The sequence below is a fragment of the Protopterus annectens genome, chromosome 5.part0 (genome assembly GCF_019279795.1).
Source record: "Protopterus annectens isolate FY-2018-M chromosome 5.part0, PAN1.0, whole genome shotgun sequence".
Classification (NCBI taxonomy): Eukaryota; Metazoa; Chordata; order Ceratodontiformes; family Protopteridae; genus Protopterus; species Protopterus annectens.
The window spans coordinates 1,648,392,855-1,648,414,973 of record NC_056735.1 but is presented as its reverse complement, the minus strand read 5'-3'; the positions used below and the strand labels follow the sequence as shown (position 1 = coordinate 1,648,414,973).

The following is a 22,119-nucleotide window of genomic DNA, read 5'->3' as shown; positions in this document are numbered from 1 at the left end:
GGTCCCAAGAGTTAAAAGCCTTCTTTTCTTGACAACTCTGTCTCCTTTTGACATTCAGCATCTTCTGCCCCTCAGCCAGATTGCTCTTTTCCTCAGATTGACTCTGTCTCTTCCAGTTTGCCAATACATAACCACAGATTTGTGGGTGCTTTCAGTAATCAGAATATGTTTTTCGTGGTTTATAAGTTCCTACCTCCCTTTTCGGGCATTACCCAATTTCCCCATTGCCAACTTCTCCACTTTCCTTCTGATCTTCAAGACCTTTTGGTTCAAAGAATCATTCAGCCAGTTCCGCTTTCTCAGCAGGACATGTTTTATTCCAAAATGTTCCTGCTTTCCAGGAAAGAAGGTTCTTGGAGGCCCACTCTGGATCTTTCTTTTCTTAATACCTTACTGAAAGTGCCCTCCTTCAGGATGGTGTCCCTCAAGTCTCTATTTCCCCTTTTAATTCCCCAGCTTTTCATGGTGCCTCTGGATCTCAAGGATGCCTACTTTCACATTCCTATTCATCCTCTTTACAGGAAATCTTCAGATATATCTGTTTCTTTCTTATATTATCAGTTCTCAGCTTTGCCTTTTGGTCTTTCTACAGCTTTGAGTATCTTTACCAAATGTTTGACCCCAGTGGTAGCTTTCTACAGACTTCATAGAATATATAGTTTGACTTGAGTCATTTTGGCATAGAAATGCATGATTTGTTTTGTATACTTGAAGGTAATGCCATGAAACACAATCTAAAATGCTCGTTTGCTAAACATTTGCTACAATATAATATGTGAAGTTTTACTTGCTAACAGGAAAACATTAATCACAAACATTTGCAGCACATGTATCAATTTTATTTCATAAACTATCATCTTAATTTTTTATGAAGTACAGTATCACAACCCCAGAATCTCTGCTGGTTTGAAGTGTTTTAGATAAAATTCAGATACTCATTGCAATACAATTAATATCTAATGTTGCCATCAATTGTTTTATGTAATAAGAAATTTCTGAATTACAAATTGCATTTGAACAGAACCATTAACTTGCAATAGGTTGCTTGTTTTAGAAAAAAACTCACCACTGAATGTTACCAGCCTTCCTTACAAAAACATTCAACTTGCCTTTGCAAAACTAGTAATAATTTTACAGAAAAGCAACAGTTGGCCTCTTTCTTGATTTCAGAATTTATTACTGTTTTGGGTTTAGGAGAGACAGATTCAGTGATAAAGTCCCTACTGTCTGTGGCCAGTGTGCAAACAAATACATTGAAAAAAAAGCTCCAAGTTTAGGCTCTGTAGTGTGGTTCTAGAAGCAATGTGTTACTGCCCACTGAGCAGGCAGCTGCTGGACTGTACATGTGTAAATGAGATACACAGCATGAATAAGACAGCCAGTGTTATTCGGAGAAAAAATATACTGCATACCAATTTTGTGAACGGTTATTCTGTTACATCTTAGTAAATGGGATTAATGTGCCTTTGAAAACACAGGTTATGGACATGCACACTGGCACACCTCACACACATAATTCAAAACAGATCAGATTCACATCACATCACATATATTATTGTTGTAGCACATGTGCACCATAACTGCTCCAAATAAATTGATAGTCTGCACACATAGCAAAACTGGAAAGTAAGTGCTAATAAACTACTCCAAACCCATCATTTAGGAATGTCAATCATAGAGTGTGAAGCTCAAAATAGATAGCTGAGCATTAGTATACTGACATACGTAATACGCTTGAGCAGTTTAGCAAGTTTGTGAATCATTTTGCTCAGTCCTGTTTACTAGTGCAAGCAGGAATGTTTGAAACTGTCTAGAGCCATCTTCATCATGGAACAATGTGCTAGTGTGTTTAGAAATAAGGTTGTGTGAGCATGAAGCACCATGCAGAATAGGGGGTTCATGACAAAAAATGCAAGACGTGGAAGTCTGAGTCACAAAAATGTGAACACTAAAGGTCAGGTTTGCATTTCTTGTAGCAAACATCAAAATTCAAAGTAAGTCTGCACAAAGCATTTTTGCAGGGGTTTATTTTCCTAGATCCTACTGTTATTACATACATACACTAACTTTGAAATCACTGTACCTCAGAGTACGAGGAATACATAACTTTGAACCCAGTATATACACCATTTGAGTTACAATCTTCCAGTAAATGAATTGAAGCTCACAGGTATGGATACAGTTATACTTTGCTCCCTGTGTTGTATGCATATGCTGTCATGTTGTGCTCCCTCAACATACATGCAACCCCCACTGTCAAATATTCACCTTACGTGGTATTACATTTCAGCTCTACCTTTCATACATATCTGAATAGCCCACAGGGGTAGGTGTGGAGATGTTTACTAGACTTATCCTTACCCTTGAATTTAATCCTGTCTGCAGCCACTTGTATACTGTGTGATTCAAATACCAATTCACCTCTAGGAACAGGCATTTGTGCCTCTTATGGATAAACATAACATATATCTTAGCTCATCTAACACTATTTCTACAATACCTACAGACCATGACCTTTCTAGCAGCCATACCTCTCAACCTCTTAATGCTAAAAAGCTGGAATAAGCCTAAAAATAATGGGGAGACAAAGGCCCAAAAATAGGGACAGATTTTAAATACTGCTCTTATAAACTTATAAAGTTGCTAGAATAACATGAATTATATTGGCATGCATTTTCTGAAGGATATGAAGTCTGAAAGTCAAGTGTCTGTCATTATTTGGCAATTTCAATCTTCATTGATTTGACAGGAAAAAAACACAGATTTTTAATGCGTAGATCAAAAATATGAGGCAAAAATCTGGTCATTCTGCAACAGTCTGGACAGTTGAGATGTATGATAGCAGCTCCATCCCTGAATGTGACCAGCACTGCACACATAGCACACATCTGGCACACAGTGCTCTGTACCCTTACGCTCTGCAAGTCCCCCTTTGTAAATATCTCCAGTGCTGTTACAAACTACAGGCACACAATGGCACCCTGTTGTAAGCCCTCTCTTCTGTTATCCCAGCCCTTGTTCTGACACCATGTGTTCTAAATTTGGGGCTTATCTTCTGTTATCCTAGCCCTTATCCTGATATCATGCATTCTAAGTTCAGGGCCTATCTTCTGTTATCCCAGCCCTTGTCCTGACATCATGTGTTCTAGGTTTGGGGCCTATCTTCTGTTATCCCAGCCCTTGTCCTGACAGCATGTGCTCTAAATTTGGGGCCTATCCTCTGTTATCCTAACCCTTATCCTGATATCATGCGTTCTAAATTCGGGGCCTATCTTCTGTTATCCCAGCCTTTGTCCTGACACCATGTGTTCTAAGTTTGGGGCCTATCTTCTGTTATCTCAGCCCTTGTCCTGACACCATGTGTTCTAGGTTTGGAGCTCAGTGCAGTGATAAACTGAAGAGGCAATCAAACTGCTCCTTAGCGCATATTTTCCTTACCACATGACTAACAACTGACGGATATACAATTCTGTTTCTGAATGGATCATCTGATACTACTGCTGATGAGCTACCTACTGCACTTCATTTGGTATGCAGTAGAAAAAGTGTCTCTGAATCCTAGTCTAGGAATTGTACTCTGATCAAAAATCCAACCACATACCTCAGAGGTAGAGGTCCAACTTCCTGCTGTATTGTGGAGTGTGCATACTGATATATGCACCATAAAAGGACAAAATTAATTTTACCCAAAATATTAAGAATTCACATTATCTTAGTTGGAAAACACATTATAATAATTTTATGAGTCTAAGAAAACAGGAAAAACTGTACAACCGGCTAATGCAGAAAATTAAAAAAATAAAAAGGCAATTAAGTCTGGGATTCTGGAGGCCATAGTTTGGAATGTTTCTGGATCTCACTAAGCATTTCTGTTTCATAGACTACTGTATGTATGAGGTGTGGGGGAATCAAGCAGGGGAGTGGGCTCTTCGTAGATGAAGCTTCTTGCTAATGAGGCAGTCTCAGTGAATGACTAATGTGAGTTAGCCATGTGCTGTCCGCTAGAAATGTCTGTGGCTCCTGATTTGCTCAGCTGAATGATTCAGAGAATGTCTCGATGAGTAAAATTTTACTTTGGAAGGAAAAAGTGATCACTGTAAAAAGACTTGTTGCCTATGCACTCCTATAGGGGTTTTCACAGTGCAGACAAATTCTGCAAAGCATTAAGTGTGGGGGGTTTTGTCAGTGTCTGTATGTGTCTGGATATGCATGAGGCAGTATGAATGTGTGTGTGTGTGTGTGTGTGTGTGTGTATGTGTGTGTGTGTGTGTGTGTGTGTGTGTGTGTGTGTGTGTGTGTGTGTGTGTGTGTGCGTGTCTGCATGTGTGTGTGTGTGTGTGTGTGTGTGTGTGTGTGTGTGTGTGTGTGTGTGTGTGTGTGTGTGTGTGTGTGTGTGTGTGTGTGTGCATTTATATGTGCCTCAGTGGTCACAGTGTTAGGTAGAACATTGAAAGTCTGAATATGTAGGGAATTGCAAGTCTGAATATCTGTTTGTGTGTGTGTGTGTGTGTGTGTGTGTGTGTGTGTGTGTGTGTGTGTGTGTGTGTGTGTGTGTGTGTGTGTGTGTGTGTGTGTGTGTGCGTGTGTGTTTATGCATGTGTGCATGTCTGTCTAGGTGGGTCAGTACGGGATACTGAGACTGGATGTATGTGTGTGTGAGTGTTTGTATGTGTGTATGGGCATCTGAGTATGTACATGTATGTGATGTGTGTGAATGTCTGCCTGGGTGGGTCAGTAGGGGATACTGAGACTGGATGTGTGTGTGCGCCCGCACGCCTGTGAGTGTGTGACCGTGTGTGTGTGTATATGTGTGTGTGTGTGTGTGTGTGTGTGTGTGTGTGCGCGCATACGGATGTGCATTCATGTAGGGAGGTGTTTTTGTGAACGGAGTGCATTGGCTGCTTTGGAGAACACTATCATGTTCAGGTATGACAGTGTACTATTTGGTAATGAACTTTGGCTATCTCATGTTTCTGAACTAGAATTGTTCTCTCTTGCATGCTAATTGACCAACCAATGCTTAACAATTACATAGCTTCTCTGGATCTCAGGGTAGGAATTAATCAAAAATATTAAATATATTTACATGTAAATGAAAACTAAATCTGTCACAAACAAAAGTATGACAATCTTGGACTTTAGTAATACCCTCAGTGAAGGCTTGGGAGCCACAGCCCTTTGAAAAAAAGTTTTCTTGATTTTTCAAATTCTTCTGCAGAAACATTATTTAAAAATCTTTGAAACAAAAGTTTAAAAGTCATGATAATAAACTTCGCCTGGATGTTAAACAATGTGACTCACTATCACCCTTAAAACATAAACTAGGTAACTGGATGGATATCCACAAATGTACTCCAGGATTGACTGGTATGAGTCTACAGTAGTCATAAGATTCAGTGGCCTTAGAATATCTATGAATCTATGTTTGTAGTTTTCTAGGAAATCATTGAGAATTAAAGTCATTAAATGGCAGAAATTTGAGTTTCAGACTTTATATCCTTCAGAAAATGCATACTAATACAAAACAGTACAGTTGTGTAGTATCTTATCATAACAGTAGATGTCCATCTTCTCACTGTTGCAGTATTCTTTACATATGGGATATCATGCCAAAGATAGACAATCATCTGGCCAGCATACCAAAGCCTTAACTCCTTTCAGGAGCTGTATGTCAAGCATATGTCCTATACCTGCAGTGTAGGGTACATAAATGACATATGAGCACCCAATCCTCAGAAATGAATTGGCCCAAAAGAACCAGAGCAACTCAAGAGGAGAAGCAATAACTTGTGCATCCAGAAAGGGAAGAAAAAAAGAAGAAGGCCCCCTTGACCACAGGTAAACCCACAGAGGAAAAACTGGGAAAGAGGAAGGGACAGAATACTGCAACGGTGAGAACTAAAACATCTACTGTTAAGGTAAGATTTTACACACCTGTATTATGTCTTTCCTTATTACTGTTGCAGTATTCTTTACAAATGAGAGAGTACAAAACCTACTGAAAAGGATGATGGGAGGAAGTCACAGAGGAACATTCCAACAATCTATGTAGGATACCCCTGGCCCTAGAAAACCCATCCAACTTATAATGTTTAGTAAATGTATGTACAGATTACCATGTAGCAGCTTGCTGCATGGATTTAGTATCCAGACCCTTGAAAAAATGCCAGAAAAGGCCACAGGCCTGGCAGAATGAGCATGGACAGAAGAAGAAATCTAGTTAACATGAAAAGGCTAGTAAAAGGAAATGGCCTTAGAAATCCAGAAGGAGATTGTTTACACAGAAACAGCCAAACCCAATTTCCTAGAATGGAAAGAAACAAAAAAGTTGCTCAGATTTCCTTATACCTTTAGTTTTGTCTAGGTAATGTACGAAATGTCTATGTACCTCCAAAGTATGAAGAATTCACTAAGCTTTATTCTATGAAGAAGGGGAAAAAAGAAGGAAGATGAATAGTTTCATTTAGAGACCAATCATTAACAACCTTAGGCATGAAAGAAGGATTAGCATGCAGAGAAACTCTATCGCTGTAAAAAACAAAACAGGGGAAACTGCTATGAGTATCTGAAGTTCATAAAACCTTTTGGCAGAATTAAGAGCTACAAGCAATGCAGTTTCCCAGGTACACTGCTGTAAAGAAGAGATTACAGCCTCAAAAAAGGCCAAGTCAATTTTTCAAGAACAAAATTAAGGCCTCAATAAGGAAGAGTGGGCTTTCTTGAGGCCTAATTTGAATGTTGCCTTTCAAAAATTGTTTAACTTCAAATCTAGAAGCAAGCGGAGGACAGAGACAAAGGCAGACAAGCAGAAAGAGCTGACAAATAAGTTTTAATAGATGAGTATGCCAAGCTAGAATAGAGCAGCTCAAACAAATAAAAAAGAAGCATAGGAATACACACAGAAAGAGGGTCCAGATCATGAGTGCAACACCAAATAGAAAAGCTCTTCCATTTAGCTACATAGGATTTTCTAATAGTGGACTTTCTGGCTGCTTGCAAATCCGAAAGCACATCCTCAGAGAATTAGTCACTTAAATCGAATGTATACATCCTGATCAGATGAAGTAAAAGGGAGAACCAGTGCTGACTGGGCCAAAAGAGAGTCACAGGCTAGATATCAAGCCTGTCCCACATGACATTTTGCAGGACTTTTGGTAACAGAGGAAAAGGGGTTAAGCCTACACAGAAACATCCCTTTTCAAGAAAAATATATGATGTCTACTTTCCAATCCAGAAGGCTTGGCACTCTGGAACTGAACTTGAGCAGTTGTCTTTTCAGAGGGGAGGCAAAAAGATCTACTTGAGAAGTACCCCACTGATGCACAATATCCAAAAAAAAACTCCCAGTGAAGCATCCATTTGTGAGGATCTGCCCTGCAGCTGCTCAAATTGTCTGCCACGTGATTGTGCTTTGAGAGAATGTGAACTGCCTGCAGATTTAGTTGAGTTGCAAAATCCCAGACCTGATCAGTTAGCCTGCAATGACGGTAAGAATTTGTGCCTCTTTGCTTGTTTATGTACCACATAACAGTGGTGTTGTGTGTGAAAACTCTCAAAGGACGTTGAATCCACAAAGGGTGTAAATCATGAAGAGCCAGAAGCAGACCTCTTATCTCTTTCACATTGACTGGAAGCATCTGTGTACAGGTCCTGGATGGGAAGAGGGACTTGAAAAGGCAGGTCAGGATTCAGAGAAATCTGCTGCATCCACCAGAGGAACTCTAGTTTGAGGCACAGCAAGAATGGGACAAAAGATCTAGAGGATGGCAATGCTGACGCTGAACAGTGTTGAGATACCTCCGAAACATCCTCATGTGAAGCCTGTCAAAAAGAACCAGAGAAATGGTGGCTACCATGAACCCTAGTGCACAAAGAAATTCTCTTGCAGGCAGCTCCTGCAGAGGAAGAAGACACTGAAAATAGGAAGTCAAAGAAAGGACCTTGGGAGAAGGAAGAAAATACATCATTGGCAGGGCCTGAATCCTGCAGCCCAGAAAGACTTGGTCTTGAAAAGGGGTAAGAACAGACTTTTTGAGATTTAGAGTGAACCTCACACTGTGGAGGAGAAGCATAGTGTATTCAGGATGCTGAAGGAGGAGGTGCTGAGAAGGAGCTTGAATCAGCAGGCCATCCTGATAAGGGAAAATCTGAATTGCCATTCGCCTTTCCTTTTATATAACCCAGTACTGCTGTATTAAGTTTTATGTTAACGCATTGCATCCTATTGCTTTATTCAAATTGTTGTTTTTATTGATATCAGTAGTTGCTTGGAGAGTTCTGAAATTAAACATATTCAACCAACCTCTTTGATAAAACATGTATAGTAACTAACAGCATTACTGGTTGATAGAATTATGTTACTTACTAAGAATCATTCTATGGGCTGCTTGTTTTATGCTGTCCTGTTTGCATTACATTTGGTTTGACTACTCTGTCACGTATGACAACATATAATGCATTGGGCAAGCAGCAATGTGCTTTTCACAGTCCTCATGAAGTAGTAGTACTGAATTGAAGGGGGTTCAGTTCTAACAAATAAATGTGTATTTCTTTTGTTTTGATTTTTTGACTGATTTTGTCATTTTTATTATGTATGACAGCATTGCCATAAGTTAACCCTGTAACCACATATTGATGTAGCCAAATGCTCTAAATGTTGTCTCAAGCTTCAGTCATGACATCGCTTAAACATATGGGGCAACATTTCACTGGTGTTAAGTACACATTAATACCTGACAATCATCTTTCATCTGTTATCTTCGGCCAGTATGATGATCCTCTTTGAAAAGGTGGAATCTCAGTGTTGAAATGCTAAAGCTGAAAATACTGGAATAGAAAATCCTAAAAAAAAAAAAAAAAACAACAAAATGAAAATTAAAAGAAATCAAAAGACTAATCCCCGAAACTCCTCCCATGCTGGGGATTTCCCCATGTCTATCACTACCTTACACTTTCATCCCATGGTCATGCTAATGGCAGCCATTGAAATATTAGATAGGACTGTGTGACATAATCTTTAATAGACTGGAGGGTGGCTGGGTGTCAGTGTCAGTCCATTTTATTGCCAGGCACTAGGATTTCAAGATAATGTGAAAGAGGGCAGAATATCATCTCCTTCTCACACATAGTTTATGTTAGCATAGATTACCTCAGACCTGGACCCGAAATCTCATTTTTAACATGGTGAAATTGGAATGCTGCAGGAGATTTGTACAAAATCAGATGTTATCCACTAAACCCACTAAATGTTAAAGCTAAATTTTCCACAGTATCCATGAAGTACCTTTTCTCACACACTGCCTGAATGCTGCAATGCTAACTTACAGTTTTTAATGGCCACTTACTTTTTCCAGAGAGATAGCATTGCACATTTCAACCTGTCCATGCTGTCATACACAGGTATTAGCTTTACATTTGACCACTATATCTAGTTAGTAATGCTTTCTTTTCAGTACAATATTTTGAAAGCAAAGACAAAACTAAACTTAGTGTTGCATTCTTATAGGATTTTACTTCTATGGGTTTGTTCTTATATTTCATTTACACAATATATATAGGTACCTGCAATATTGTAATTGTAAAGGAATTAATGGCTCTTAATTTAGCATTCCATAGATAGTAGAAGTACATATAACCTGAAGAATGTGTTGGCCTATTGTTTGACAGCACAAATTCTACTTTTCTGCTTGATTCTAATAAATCCCAAACAGTAACTAAGTTTATTTTACAAATGCCCACTAAAACGCCCTACACTGACCTTTGCCATAACACGTGAACACTAGATAAGTGTTGCTATAGTGTATCTCTGTCTTCCACCTTAATTTCTGCACAGCAAGACTGGGTAGGGTTTCCACATTTCCTTTTCTGCCTCAAAACAAAACCTAAATGGACAGCAATTCAGGCATTCTAACAAATTTCAAGAAAGAGAGTTTTCTTCTCTCCTGTAAACTGATATATTTTCTTGAGCATCTTGCCTGTCAGTAATACCTCAGTGATCACTCCACTGCCCTACCCTACCTCCAATTCTCACCCCCACTACCTCCAAATTTAATTGTAATTGTAACCATATCCATTAAATGCCACACCTCAACTAAAGACATAAACCAATAGGAAATATGCATATCATTCATTAGTAATCCAACTCCAGCGTATTAATTAATCCCACCCTTTCTTTATAACACCCACAAATCCTCTGAAGAAAAAAAATAAAAAATAAAAAAAAATTTAAATATTAGTCACTTTTGAGCACAACAGTGTTAATCAAACCAACAATATTCCTTGTCATACTTATAATTACCTATCTTTCCACATCATTTCACCATCTCCAAATCACAAACATCTACTGCCATACCAGCCCAACCTATACTAATGATAACAATACAATATATAACATGTCCATATCTCCAGAACTATTTATTAACCCCAGTACACAATTCTTACTATTTAAACTCTTATAACTAAAAATGAATCCAAACCTACATCAAAAACATACCAAAATATGTATCAAACTATCTTATGTATTCCCAATAATTACAAACCACATTAAACTAATTGGTCATATACAACACAATCTAGGCCCTCCATCCCAAACAAACTCCTCAAGCACATCCACCCCTCTAACAAATGCAAACCCTTTCAATCTTTGCCATAACAACTCTGATTTGCTACTACTAAACATGAATCTCAGACTCTTACTCAATAAATCCACAAATTCCACACAACTGTAGCCCACTACTCTCCAGACATACTCTGCGGTATTGTAGTACTATACAATACTACTATATTGTAGTACTATACAAGGATAATTTGAAAATTGATAGACTCAGTATCAACCCCACCAACCTAACTAACTTAGAAATACTTGTCTCCCAAATACATATAAACCCAAATAAGCACATTAATATAGTAGCAATATACGCCCCACTGGGCAACAAACCAAGCTTAATCAAAGACACAACAAGCTTTCCAATACACAGAAAAATACCTTTCTGATAACTCATTCTCAACCCCAACAAAACAAAACTTATGCTCTTCACCAGTAGCACAACAACTGATAACAATACCCCCTTTACAATCCTCTCATCAAACAATACCATAATAGAACCAGTTAAACACACCAAACTCCTTGGTGTCACAATAGACAGTGACCTCAAATTTGACATGCACCTAGCACTAACAACACAAAAGTCCACATTATGTTAGTCTCACTGTACAGGATCAAACCCTTCTTAATCAACACCAACAGACAATCCATCTCCAGAACTCATTTACTGTCCACACTCTTATACTTCGCCAGTGTTTATCAACTTAAGAAAATCAGACATAAATAAACTAAAGGCATGCTATAACAGAATAGCCAGATCTGCCACCAACCAGCCTGTCAGTTCATATCACTGTTCAACACTACTCTACCTTAAATGGCTAGAACTCCCTAATCTCCTTATCCTCAACCAACTTTCCCTAGCACATTGTATCTTACATAATCCTGACAACTGTCCAGCCCATGGCAATCTTATCAAACCTCATACCAACTACCAAACTCTAAGATCCTCCCAAAAACTACTACTAAACATAAACACATTCAATAACAGCCATGGTGATGCCTTATACTCCAATAAAATAGCAAAATCCTGGCATATAATGCCTCAATAAATACTCAACATGCCCAACCCATAAAAATTCAAGCTAATGCAGAAAAAACACCTAAATAATAACTGTATTTGCTCCTGTACCAAGCCAGGGTAAAATCTTCTTCCTTTCTACTTGCCTTCAACTAATCTTCCACAACCAAAGTTCAGCCACCATTCGACTTATAAACAACTCTGCTTTTATATCACCCTACTAACTCCCTTATACCATCTTCAAACAACTCTGCTGTACAGTCCCCTACTAATCTTCCCATACCACCTCCTTTTCTGTTCACATCGTAACTCAAAAATATTTCCTTTCCTCTAACCACCATAATCCAGAATATACTTACTGTTTCTCTGCCAATCCTTCCATGTATCTATCTGTACACAAAGAACTTGCAATGTTTTATCACTGTCTTAAATGGCTAACATTATTTTTGCCAAAATTTGTATTTTTTATTTTTGTAAACTGTGTAAAATGACTGATTTGTTTACTTGCATTTTGTATTTTTGTAAACTGTGTAAAATAACTGATTTGTTACCAATTATTGTGGAGCTTTTCTCCCCAGGCCTCTGCTGAAAATGGGCCAAAAACCCAGTCGGACCTCGCCGGTAAACAAATGTAAAATAAAATAAAATAAATATTTTCAATCTCTTCAATAGATATGGCATGGTATTTAGTTTTATGAGCTGATTAGTTATTTGCTTCTATTAAATAATAGCTTTAAATTATGGGATTCGTTTCCAGAGATCTTACATCAGTCTTATAGACCAAAACCCTGACAGCATAAGCTAATAACAAAACAAGAACAATTTTAATTTATAAAACAACTTTCATCTAAATTGCTGCAATAAATTCATCTGGCCAATTTAAAGCTTGTTAATATAATTCAAGATTTCACTAAATTGCTAAAAATAATAAATAATTATAGAAATAATATGATAAGCCAAGATTAAAAACTCCTCAAAATAGTTAAGGTTTGATGAGCAGACTTTGGAGTTTTGTGGGGAATGGGATTTGCATCCACATGAGACAGGCCTTATGCTGTATCCCTGGGAATTAAGGCTATGAATACTAAGAAGTGTTATCCTATAATCCTGAGTTTGATGCTATCATTCTCCAGTTGCCTACTGCACAATTCCAAGGCAGTCACTTAACCATCCAGTACTCTCAGATCACTCCAGAAAAAAGGTGCTTGTGTTTGTGGTTTGACCTGGTGAACTAATAGATGAATCATTTTCTACTATTCTCATACAAAATCAAAAGTGTGAGTATATTTCATCAATAATTATACTGCTCTCTTTAAGTCACAATTAAGTTTATTTAATTCCTTCTCCATTAACCAGTTAAACATTTCAAGAATAACTTCAGACTTTTCAGATAAACTAATAGTAAACAGGCACACTAATTACTGTTTATTAAAAAAAATAGGAGTATGTAATTCATATGACATACAGTATTAAAACTATGAGATCATTTATGTTGAACTAATTTATAACAGCTCCATACAATAACTTGCAGGTTACATTATTTTGTAGCTGAAAATGCCACTTCTAGCTAAAAAAGGCACTTTAAAAATCAGCCAGCTCACCCTGATGACTTTCAATGTGCCAAACTCACCTTGCAAATAAAGGCTCAGTGTAATAAGAATCAGTGCCCTGCATATTGCCAGTGATAACTTTAGAAGCATCTATCTAAGTGGCATATGTACACTGGAGTGAAAGAAATATGAATAGAAAATACACAAATGACAAAACTTACCTAATCATGAGCTGCATCTGTGGTGATACAAAATTCTGTAAGCATGAAAGCCTGGTTCCAACAGTGCCTGACGCTCACTATACATTTGTCATGCTAATAATATGATTATTCTCAATCAAAGAAAAAAATAAAATAAAGTGGAGATAACACAGTAATAATGCTAATTAATGAAGTGTCCTTTAAGTATCACCAGTTGTTTACTTACGTCTTTAAGAATGTTAGTAAGTACTGCATACTTTCACAACAGTATTCCTGTCTACCAATAATGGATTTGTTTCCCATCTGTTTAGGTCAAACACATCATCAAAGTGAGTCTCCAGAAGTCAGAAATGGCTGAAGTCATAAACAACTGAATGTATCTGATTCTGATGACTTTATGCATGAAGGATGCTGAATCACCTACATCACGGAGTTATAACGTTGATGATTGGTCAGTAGTCCTCCAAATAAGCAGGTAGTGGTCATATTTTATGTTGCATATTTGGAAATAAAGTTTTCACATCTAAATTTAAAGAATATCTTGATAAATTGTGTAGTAGTACCAAGTTGCTTCTGAGCATTTTGGTCCTGAAAAGACATCTATTTTTTATGTCATTGCTAACACAGTATTTCTGAATGTTTCAAAACTCCTCACTGATGAATCAAACATGAAGACACTACAAGTACCTGTACCTCATCATTATGTTGCTAAGTCATAATATGGTATGCTATAATAAGCAACAGAATATACCAACATTTCAGCTGAAAGGCAGCACTTAGCTCATTTTAAATGTCTTCAATATTTGTCTCATTTCCCTTTCAGTATGGCCATATTAAATAGCTTCCTACAGCATGGTGTAATGCTCATACTGCCTAAACTCTCTTACATTTCTTTCTTCCTTTCTTTCTTTCATTCATTATTTCCTTCTGCCAGTGTTTCCTTATTCTTAGTAAGTATTCGCTTGTATTCCTCTCTAATTTGTCACACTCTATGACACATTACATGTTTTCTGAATGTACTATATTTGGGTCACCTTTTAGTTCTTTATAGTTTTTCATTATATTGTACAGCTCTCCAGATTCTCTGCATATCCAGCTGTCTGTACTGCTACTCTCTTATCTCATTGTGTCCTGACTTTTGGCCCAAACTATAATCTCAGAAGCTCCCACTCACCCATCAACACCAACAGCAAAGCTCTTAATGTACCCCCAGTGGCGAGTAGATATGCAGATTACCAGACTACCTATCTTTTTTCCACTTGAGACTAATACTGATTTCACTTATGTACCTATTTGTTAACCTTGTAGTCCTACCTGGTTTACCAGGGATATACCTTTTTCAAGACAGATCTAGAGAATCACACAATACACAATGTAGCAGAAAACAAAAATGTTGATATAATGGCAAACGTTACAATGAATAAGTATGTTTAGACAATATATGATACTGTAGAAGAATTGTGCAATTAAAAAGAAAACAAGTACACTAAACTGCACTAAAATGAAAATATGTAATGGAATGCAAAGTAAACAGACTAGTTGAACAGAAATGTTCTACAAATTATTTTACAAAAGTTCAGGAGAGGATTCGATTACCCAGTTACCATTTCAAAATGTAACTTGAAACCTTACCAGAACTCCATCTAGGATCAATTCTAAAACAATCAAAGCTGAAGAATCATTATACCTTGTAGATCAATATATGTGTATATAACTTTAAGAAGCTATCCAAGGGCTTGCAAAAGTGAAAAATACTGATAACGTGGGAGCCTGACTGCCATTTTGCAATTAGCTGTTGAGATGTAAGAATTTATGTATGTAAGCTCTGTTTGTTAACTAGTTTGTTCATAATTAATGATGCTGCTATCCATCCTGGTTTGTTTGTATGTATTAAAGCATCAGAACAAAACCCCAAGCCTTCTTGTTTTATGTGCTAGAGATGAACGAGCAACATGGTGTCAGAAGTGGGATGTCGAAAGGACATGGTGCCAGAACCAGCATAGCTAAAAGGCCATGAAGTCTGTAGAAGCATACCAAAGAGGCATGAGGTCAGAAATGGCTTGGCTAAAATGACTTAAGGCACTTGTTTAGATGCTGGTAGAATATACAGGAGTGGATCATTCCTAAAAGTGTGCATGCTTTGCAAAACAGGTCAGAAACAAATTTCTGGTATTAAAACTTGCTCAGCACTATTTCTTTTCGCATAATATGAAACAAGGCATACAGAATGTTCTAAATACTTTTTGCATAAAGTGATATGTATGATATTGATAAAAATATTCAAATTACTATGGAATATGTTTGAAATAAAGCCGGAATTGCATAAAACAAATCAAATAAGGGGAAACAACCACATTTTCGCACAGCATATGTATTTTCATATTAAGCAAAGATATCTGAGTTATCAGAAGTGTATAAAGTGTTTGCATGTCTGTGCAGTGTTACAGTAAAGTTATTTCACAAAGTACAGCCATTATAGGGCTTTTTTGCAAGGTACAGCCATTACAGAGCATATTTTGAAAAGTAAAGTATTTTGAAGAGTTTATTGTGCATTTGAATGTTGTTACATGCTCACAGCACAATTTGTTCATACATAATTACAAAGGCCATATTTTCAGTGTGTTTGTGTATACTTTGTAGGCATGGCAGATGGATTTCGGAAACACAATGCACTTCTGTTTGACAGTAAGATTACCGAGAACTGGAGAATGTTTGAGCAAGAGTTTAACATTTTCATACAGGCTGCATTTTCTGATAAAGATGGCTATACAAAGGCATTTATTCTGCTTAATTTAGCTAGGTCAGAAGCCGTAGAAAGGGAATGCTCATTTGTGTATACACCTGCTATCTATACTGGAGAGAGAGAAAAATGTTATATTGTTGTACCGGCTGAGTCAAGGGTGGACCCAGAGTGCTTAAAATGTAAATTTAGAGAAATGTGTAACCCCCAGACAAATGTTATAATGGGAAGGTACTTATTTTACACAAGGGATGAAAAGGCTGGTGAAACTTTTGCAGCATAAATAACTGACCTGAGAAATAAAGCTAAAACGTGCAGATTTGGTGACTTAAAGGATGAGTTGATAAGGGACAGACTTGTGTGCGGCATAAAAGATGATGCTATGAGAATGATTTTGCTTTGTGACAGTGATTTAACTTTGAATAAGGCAATTGAGATTTGTCAGATATACAAGCTCATAGAAAAGCACACAAATATGCTTACAAATGAGAACAGCTCTAGAAGGCACAGTAATAAAGCTCATGTTGATAGTATGCAGCACATTATTAAAAGAAACAGACCCAGGCATATGGCAACTGTAACCCCTGCAGCACTCACTGGTAAACGCCAAAACTTTCTACCAAATTCCAGAGTTTGCACAGTCTCAGTGAAGCATAAGAGTGTGACAGCAAATTTAAAGCATGGGCCCCAACCTAGTTTCATTGCCAACTGTCATAATTGTGGTAATCATGGACCTAAAATGGAAAAATGCTTAGCTACTGGTCAACAATGCCACCAATGCAAAAAATAAAATAATTTCAAAAGATTTTGTAAACAAAAAGGACCACATTATTTTATTAAAAGGGAACATTTTAAGAAACAAGTTGATCAGTTAGACAGTGGCAGTTCTACTCTTTATGTTGATGGTGTGTCAGTGCTTCATAAAACAATCAATGCAGTAGATTTAAAGGCAGAGAATGAAGTATTTTGTACCATTTGGATAAATGGCAAACCCACAGAGCTCAAGGAAGATACAGGTTACAAGAGCAATGTTATGTCTGCAGAAACATTTGCTAGAGTATGTAAAGGTGAAAAGCTTGATTTGGCAAGGTGTGCAAAACTTGTTGCTTATGGAGGTGAAGAGATTCAAACCAAGGCTCAGTAGTGCTTTCATGCTACTTCCAGCAAAGCGGAAAAAACTACGACTTATTATTTTATGTGGTCAAGAGGCACATCCAGTCATCATTAGGGCTCAGAGACAGTTTGAAAATGGAACTGCTTTCATTTAATAAAGAAGTCCACCATGTTAGCTTAAAAGACCACTACTCTAATTTTGCCCAAAACATTTTTTTCTACCTATGCTGATCTTTTCCAAAACAAACTAGGCAAATTGCCAGTTGTGTACTCCATGAACTTAGACTCCGAGGTTATTCCAGTTATCAGGCCAGCACGTAAAGTTCTAATAGCCATGCAGGACAGAGTCAAGGCCAAGTTAGACAAAATGGTGCGTCAAGGTGTGATTTGTCCAGTCGAACCTCCAGATAAATGGGTATCTTCCATGGTGATAGCTCATAAGAAAAGCTCAGATGACATCAGAATATGTGTTGACCTATGAGATTTGAACAAAATGCTAAAAAGACCTCATCATCCAATACGCACATAGGTTCATAGGTTCATAGTCGCAGCCTTGATGCCAAATGCTCTTTTTTCTGTCTTAGATGCAGTGAGCTCATTTTGGCAAATTCAGCTTGACAAAAAAATCCTCATTGCTCACTATTTTCAGTGCTCCATTTGGCAGGTACAGATTTTTGAGAATGCCATTTGAGATAAATTCTGCAAGTGAAGTCTTCCAGTGTGCAATGGAGCAAATTTTTTTTGGATATCCTCATGCTATCATAGTAGATGACATATTAGTACGAGGTCGTGATGAACTGGAACATGACAGAAACCTCAGAAAGCTTCAATCTACACAAATGCAAATTCTGGCTACATGAAGTTACTTATGTTGGTCATTTATTTATGAGTACAGACTTCAAGGAAACAGCCATTCTCGAGATGCCAGCTCCAGACAATGTTCAAGCACTGCAGCGTTTTCTTTGCATGGTCAACTACCTAGTCAAGTTCATTCCAGACTTGAGCCAACTTTCAGCACCACTCAGGGAGCTAACATGTAAAGATGTATCCTGGTCTTGCTTAGAGCAACACCAAACAGCATTTGATGTCCTGAAACAGAGAATTATAAGTCCACCAACTCTCAGGTACTATGATGTTCACAAACCAGTTACACTCTCCTGTGATGCTTTAAAATTTGGTCTTAGAGTAGTCATTCTGCAAGAGGATTAACCTGTTGCCTATGCATCGAGAATACTTACCCAAACTGAGATGCAGTATGCCCAGATTGAGAAAGAGCTTTCCCAATTGTGATTGCATGTTCAAAGTTTCATGATTATGTTTATGGTGGACCCATCCAGTTCGAAACAGACCACCAACCTTTAGTCACAATCTTGAGAAAACCAAAGCATTTAGCTACAGCCAGACTGCAACATATGATGCTGAGATTGCAAAAGTATAATTTCAATCTTGTCTACAAGAAAGGCAAACTTTCTTTATCTTGCTGATATATTATCCAGATTGTCCAGAAACACCACAGAACAGCACGAGAATGAGAGTCTTGATTTTGAAGGTAGGGAAGTCAGAAAATTTTCATCCACATGTCATGATGAGCTGAAAGATCGCACAGCCACAGATACAGATTTACAAAAGCTCAACCACTTTATCAGTCACAGATGGCCATCAAAGCAATTTAGTTTACCTCAAGAAGTGCAACCTTATTTTCCATACAGAGATTAGATTTTGTCTGACAAAGGTATCATAATGAAAGGCCTGAAAGTAATTGCTCCAAAGTCCTTGCAACCTGAATACATTACTATCTTGCATCGTGGGTACCCAGGAACCAAATATACCAAAAGAAGGGCGAGAGACTAGTATTTTGGCCTTCTATGTCACAAGACATTGAGAGAGTACTTTCTTCTTGCTCAGTGTGTGTAATTGTACAAAGCCACATCACCAAAAGGAACCACTTCAGCTTAACCAAATTCTGGAACTACCTTGGTCGATAGTAGCCACCAATATCTTTGAGTGGAATGGTCAACATTATTTGGTGTTAGTAGACTCTTACTCCAATTGGTTCAAGATTGACTTACTTCCAAACCTAGTATCCAGTACTGTCAGTACTAAGATGAAACGTCATTTTGCTGTGCATGGAAGTCCACACAAATTTATTTCTGATAATGGCATGCAGTTTACAAGCCAACAGTTCAAAGGATTTGCTGAAGAATGAGACTTTACTCATGTTACAAGTAGTCCAGAGTACCCACAGGCAAATGGTTTGGCAGAACGTGCACTGCAAAGTTTAAAGCAGTTACTTGAGAAGTCAAAATGATATAATAGTGGTTTTCCTGAATGCCTTGAATCTTAGAAATATTCCTCATGATAAACATCTTGGTTCACCTGCTCAGAGACTTCTGTCAAGACAAACCAGAACCACATTACCAATCAGTCAATTGTTGGTTCTATGTGTCAAAAACAACAGATCAGTAAAAGCCAATCTGTTGAAGAAGCGTCTATCCCAGAAGTCCTACTATGACAAGACCAACAAACAGCTCAATACATTACAAGAGGGAGAAGTGATAAGGATGCAAACATCCAAAGGTTATGATCAGATTGGTGTCTTGAAGAATATTGGTCCAAATCCAAGATCGTACATTATAGAAACAGAAGGAGCAACTTTTAGGCAGAATCAGAAACATTGTCCGAGCCTATACCAAAGCAGATAGCTTGTGAGAAAGACTCTTTATCTCAGAGTGAGTTGTGCAGTGTTCCAATTCCAGACGAAGTTCCAGAAGACATTCCTGTTCCTATGACAGATCCAGAAGTTCCTGATATGAGGTGTGCTACACAAACTGTCCCTGTTGTTAAATTTTGTCCCAGCTGTTATGTTACGAGACATGGTTGAATCTCTAAACACTGTAGCAGATATGAAGCAACTTGGACATGAACATTGAGTTTTGTTTCCAATGTATATAGTAATGCATGTCTAGTTCTAACATTGTTTTGCATAAAGGGCAACTTTTTAAGAGGGAGGATGTAGATCAGCATATGTGTATATACCTCTAAGAAGCTATCCAAGGGTTTGCGCAAGTGTATAAATACTGAGCGCATGCGAGCCTGACTGCAATTTTGTAGTTAGCTGTTAAGATGTAAGCATGTATGTATGTAAGCTCTATTTCTTAACTAGTTTGTTCATATTTAATGATTCTGCTATCCATCCTGTGTTTGTATGTATTAAAGCATCAGAATAAAACCCCAAGCATTCTTGTTTTATGTGTTAGAGATGAACAAGCAACATACTTTTTTAATGCTACAGCTGAGAAGTGACTTTAATAAACAACTGGGCACATTTCAGAAAGTTGTATGTCAAAGATTACCCACAATAGTAGAAAGGATGTAGCTAAAATCATGGACCTAGAATACTTCAAAATTCATTGGATATGGAAGGCCCACTTCTGAAGTAAGACAACATCTGTCAGTGTCACTACTGACACAGATTCAGATAATGGCCTTGATAACCACAGTTCAGCCATGGAATGGGAGAAAATTAATTATTTTTGAGAAAGTATATTCATCAGAGGGCATGTGAACCCATTGCAATGTCACATGACAACAACAGAACAAAATCAATTAAAAACCCATAAGTGCCACAGGAGGAGCACACTGCTTAACAAAGATGCAGGCTTGAGGCAGTAACCCTTAGTCAGCCTGCTGGATAAGACATTTCACATTTATTCCCAGGGTATGAGGTACCTTCATATGTTAAGAAACTACCATCTTTATAGGTTCATATGTTCATCTTTAGGTACTAGGCTATTGGCTCAAGGGCCTAAGTAAGCCTAGCCAACAAGGTTCCCTGGTTTACACCACCCAAGAAAGTTACTTTCCTGTGCCCCTGTTGAGCAGAGCCACAGAAGTGATCCCTGGGATATATTTCCTATTCCCCATCCACATATCAAGATTTTTTTGAAGAGTGCTATTGAGGAATGTTGCTTGACATAGATGGGTAGCTTGTTCCAGAGTACGGGAAGTCTCTGGGACAGGAATCTATCCCTCCAGCATGTCCTGTTTATTGTGGTGACAAGGTTTAGGTCCCTAGAGCACGTAGCTTGGAGGGATTGGGATTTCTTTGGGTGTAGCATGTCCAACAGCTCTGGGTTTGACATAGCTTTATATGTTAGCCAGAGATCACCTCGGAGTAGGTGATATGATATGGAATAAAGCTGGAGTTTTTTGAGACTGTCAGTGTAGGGCATCTGTTTGAGGCCAGTAATCCTCTTTGTGAGGTACTTCTGTGGCCTTTTCAGCTGCTGTGGATGTCTTGTGAGGTACATTCCAAAAGGGGTGTTGTACTCTATAATGGGTCTAATGAGTGTCGAGTAGAGAGGAACAATGACCTCTTTTTTCCTAGATGAGAACCCTTTTGTGATGAGGTGTGCCATGTAGAAGGATTTCCTGACTACCGTGGTGATGTGATTATCAAAGGAGAGACTACTGTCCACCTGGGTCCCCAGGTCTTTTATCACACATTTGGCATTAAGTAGACTGCCACCTATGTGGTAGTTAATGGGTACAGAGTTTTTACCAAAGGGGATGACAATGCACTTTTTGGCATTGAGCTTGAGGCCATGGCTCTGACACCAGGCATCTGCCTCAGTGAGGCCCTTCTGTAGAATATCCACATCATTTGGGGACTCAGCTATGACTCCTAGTTTGCAGTCATCTGCAAACTTCTTTAGCCAAAGGCCTTCTATGATAGCCTGTACTTCAGAGAAGTAGATAACCAAACAGGAGAGGTCCCAGGACTGAACCCTGTGGTACTCCACTTGTCACTGGTTTGAAGTCAAATTTGGAGTCTGCAACTTTTACAGTATGGGTTCTGTCAGTGAGCCAATTGGCAACCCATCTTGTGACATAGA

General features: G+C 38.0%; 1 protein-coding gene across 2 annotated transcripts in view; it reads left to right on the top strand.

Moving 5' to 3' along the window:
* KCNJ6 (potassium inwardly rectifying channel subfamily J member 6) overlaps nt 1-22,119 on the top strand; it is a 644,361-nt gene that overhangs the window by 227,020 nt on the left and 395,222 nt on the right. The window contains exon 2 of one of the 2 annotated variants that reach the window (XM_044071438.1): nt 13,683-13,846. The exons of the other annotated variant lie outside the window; for it this stretch is intronic. The gene's annotated coding sequence lies outside the window, so the exon portion shown is untranslated. The remainder of the gene's footprint in view (nt 1-13,682; nt 13,847-22,119) is intronic. 2 annotated transcript variants of the gene reach the window in all.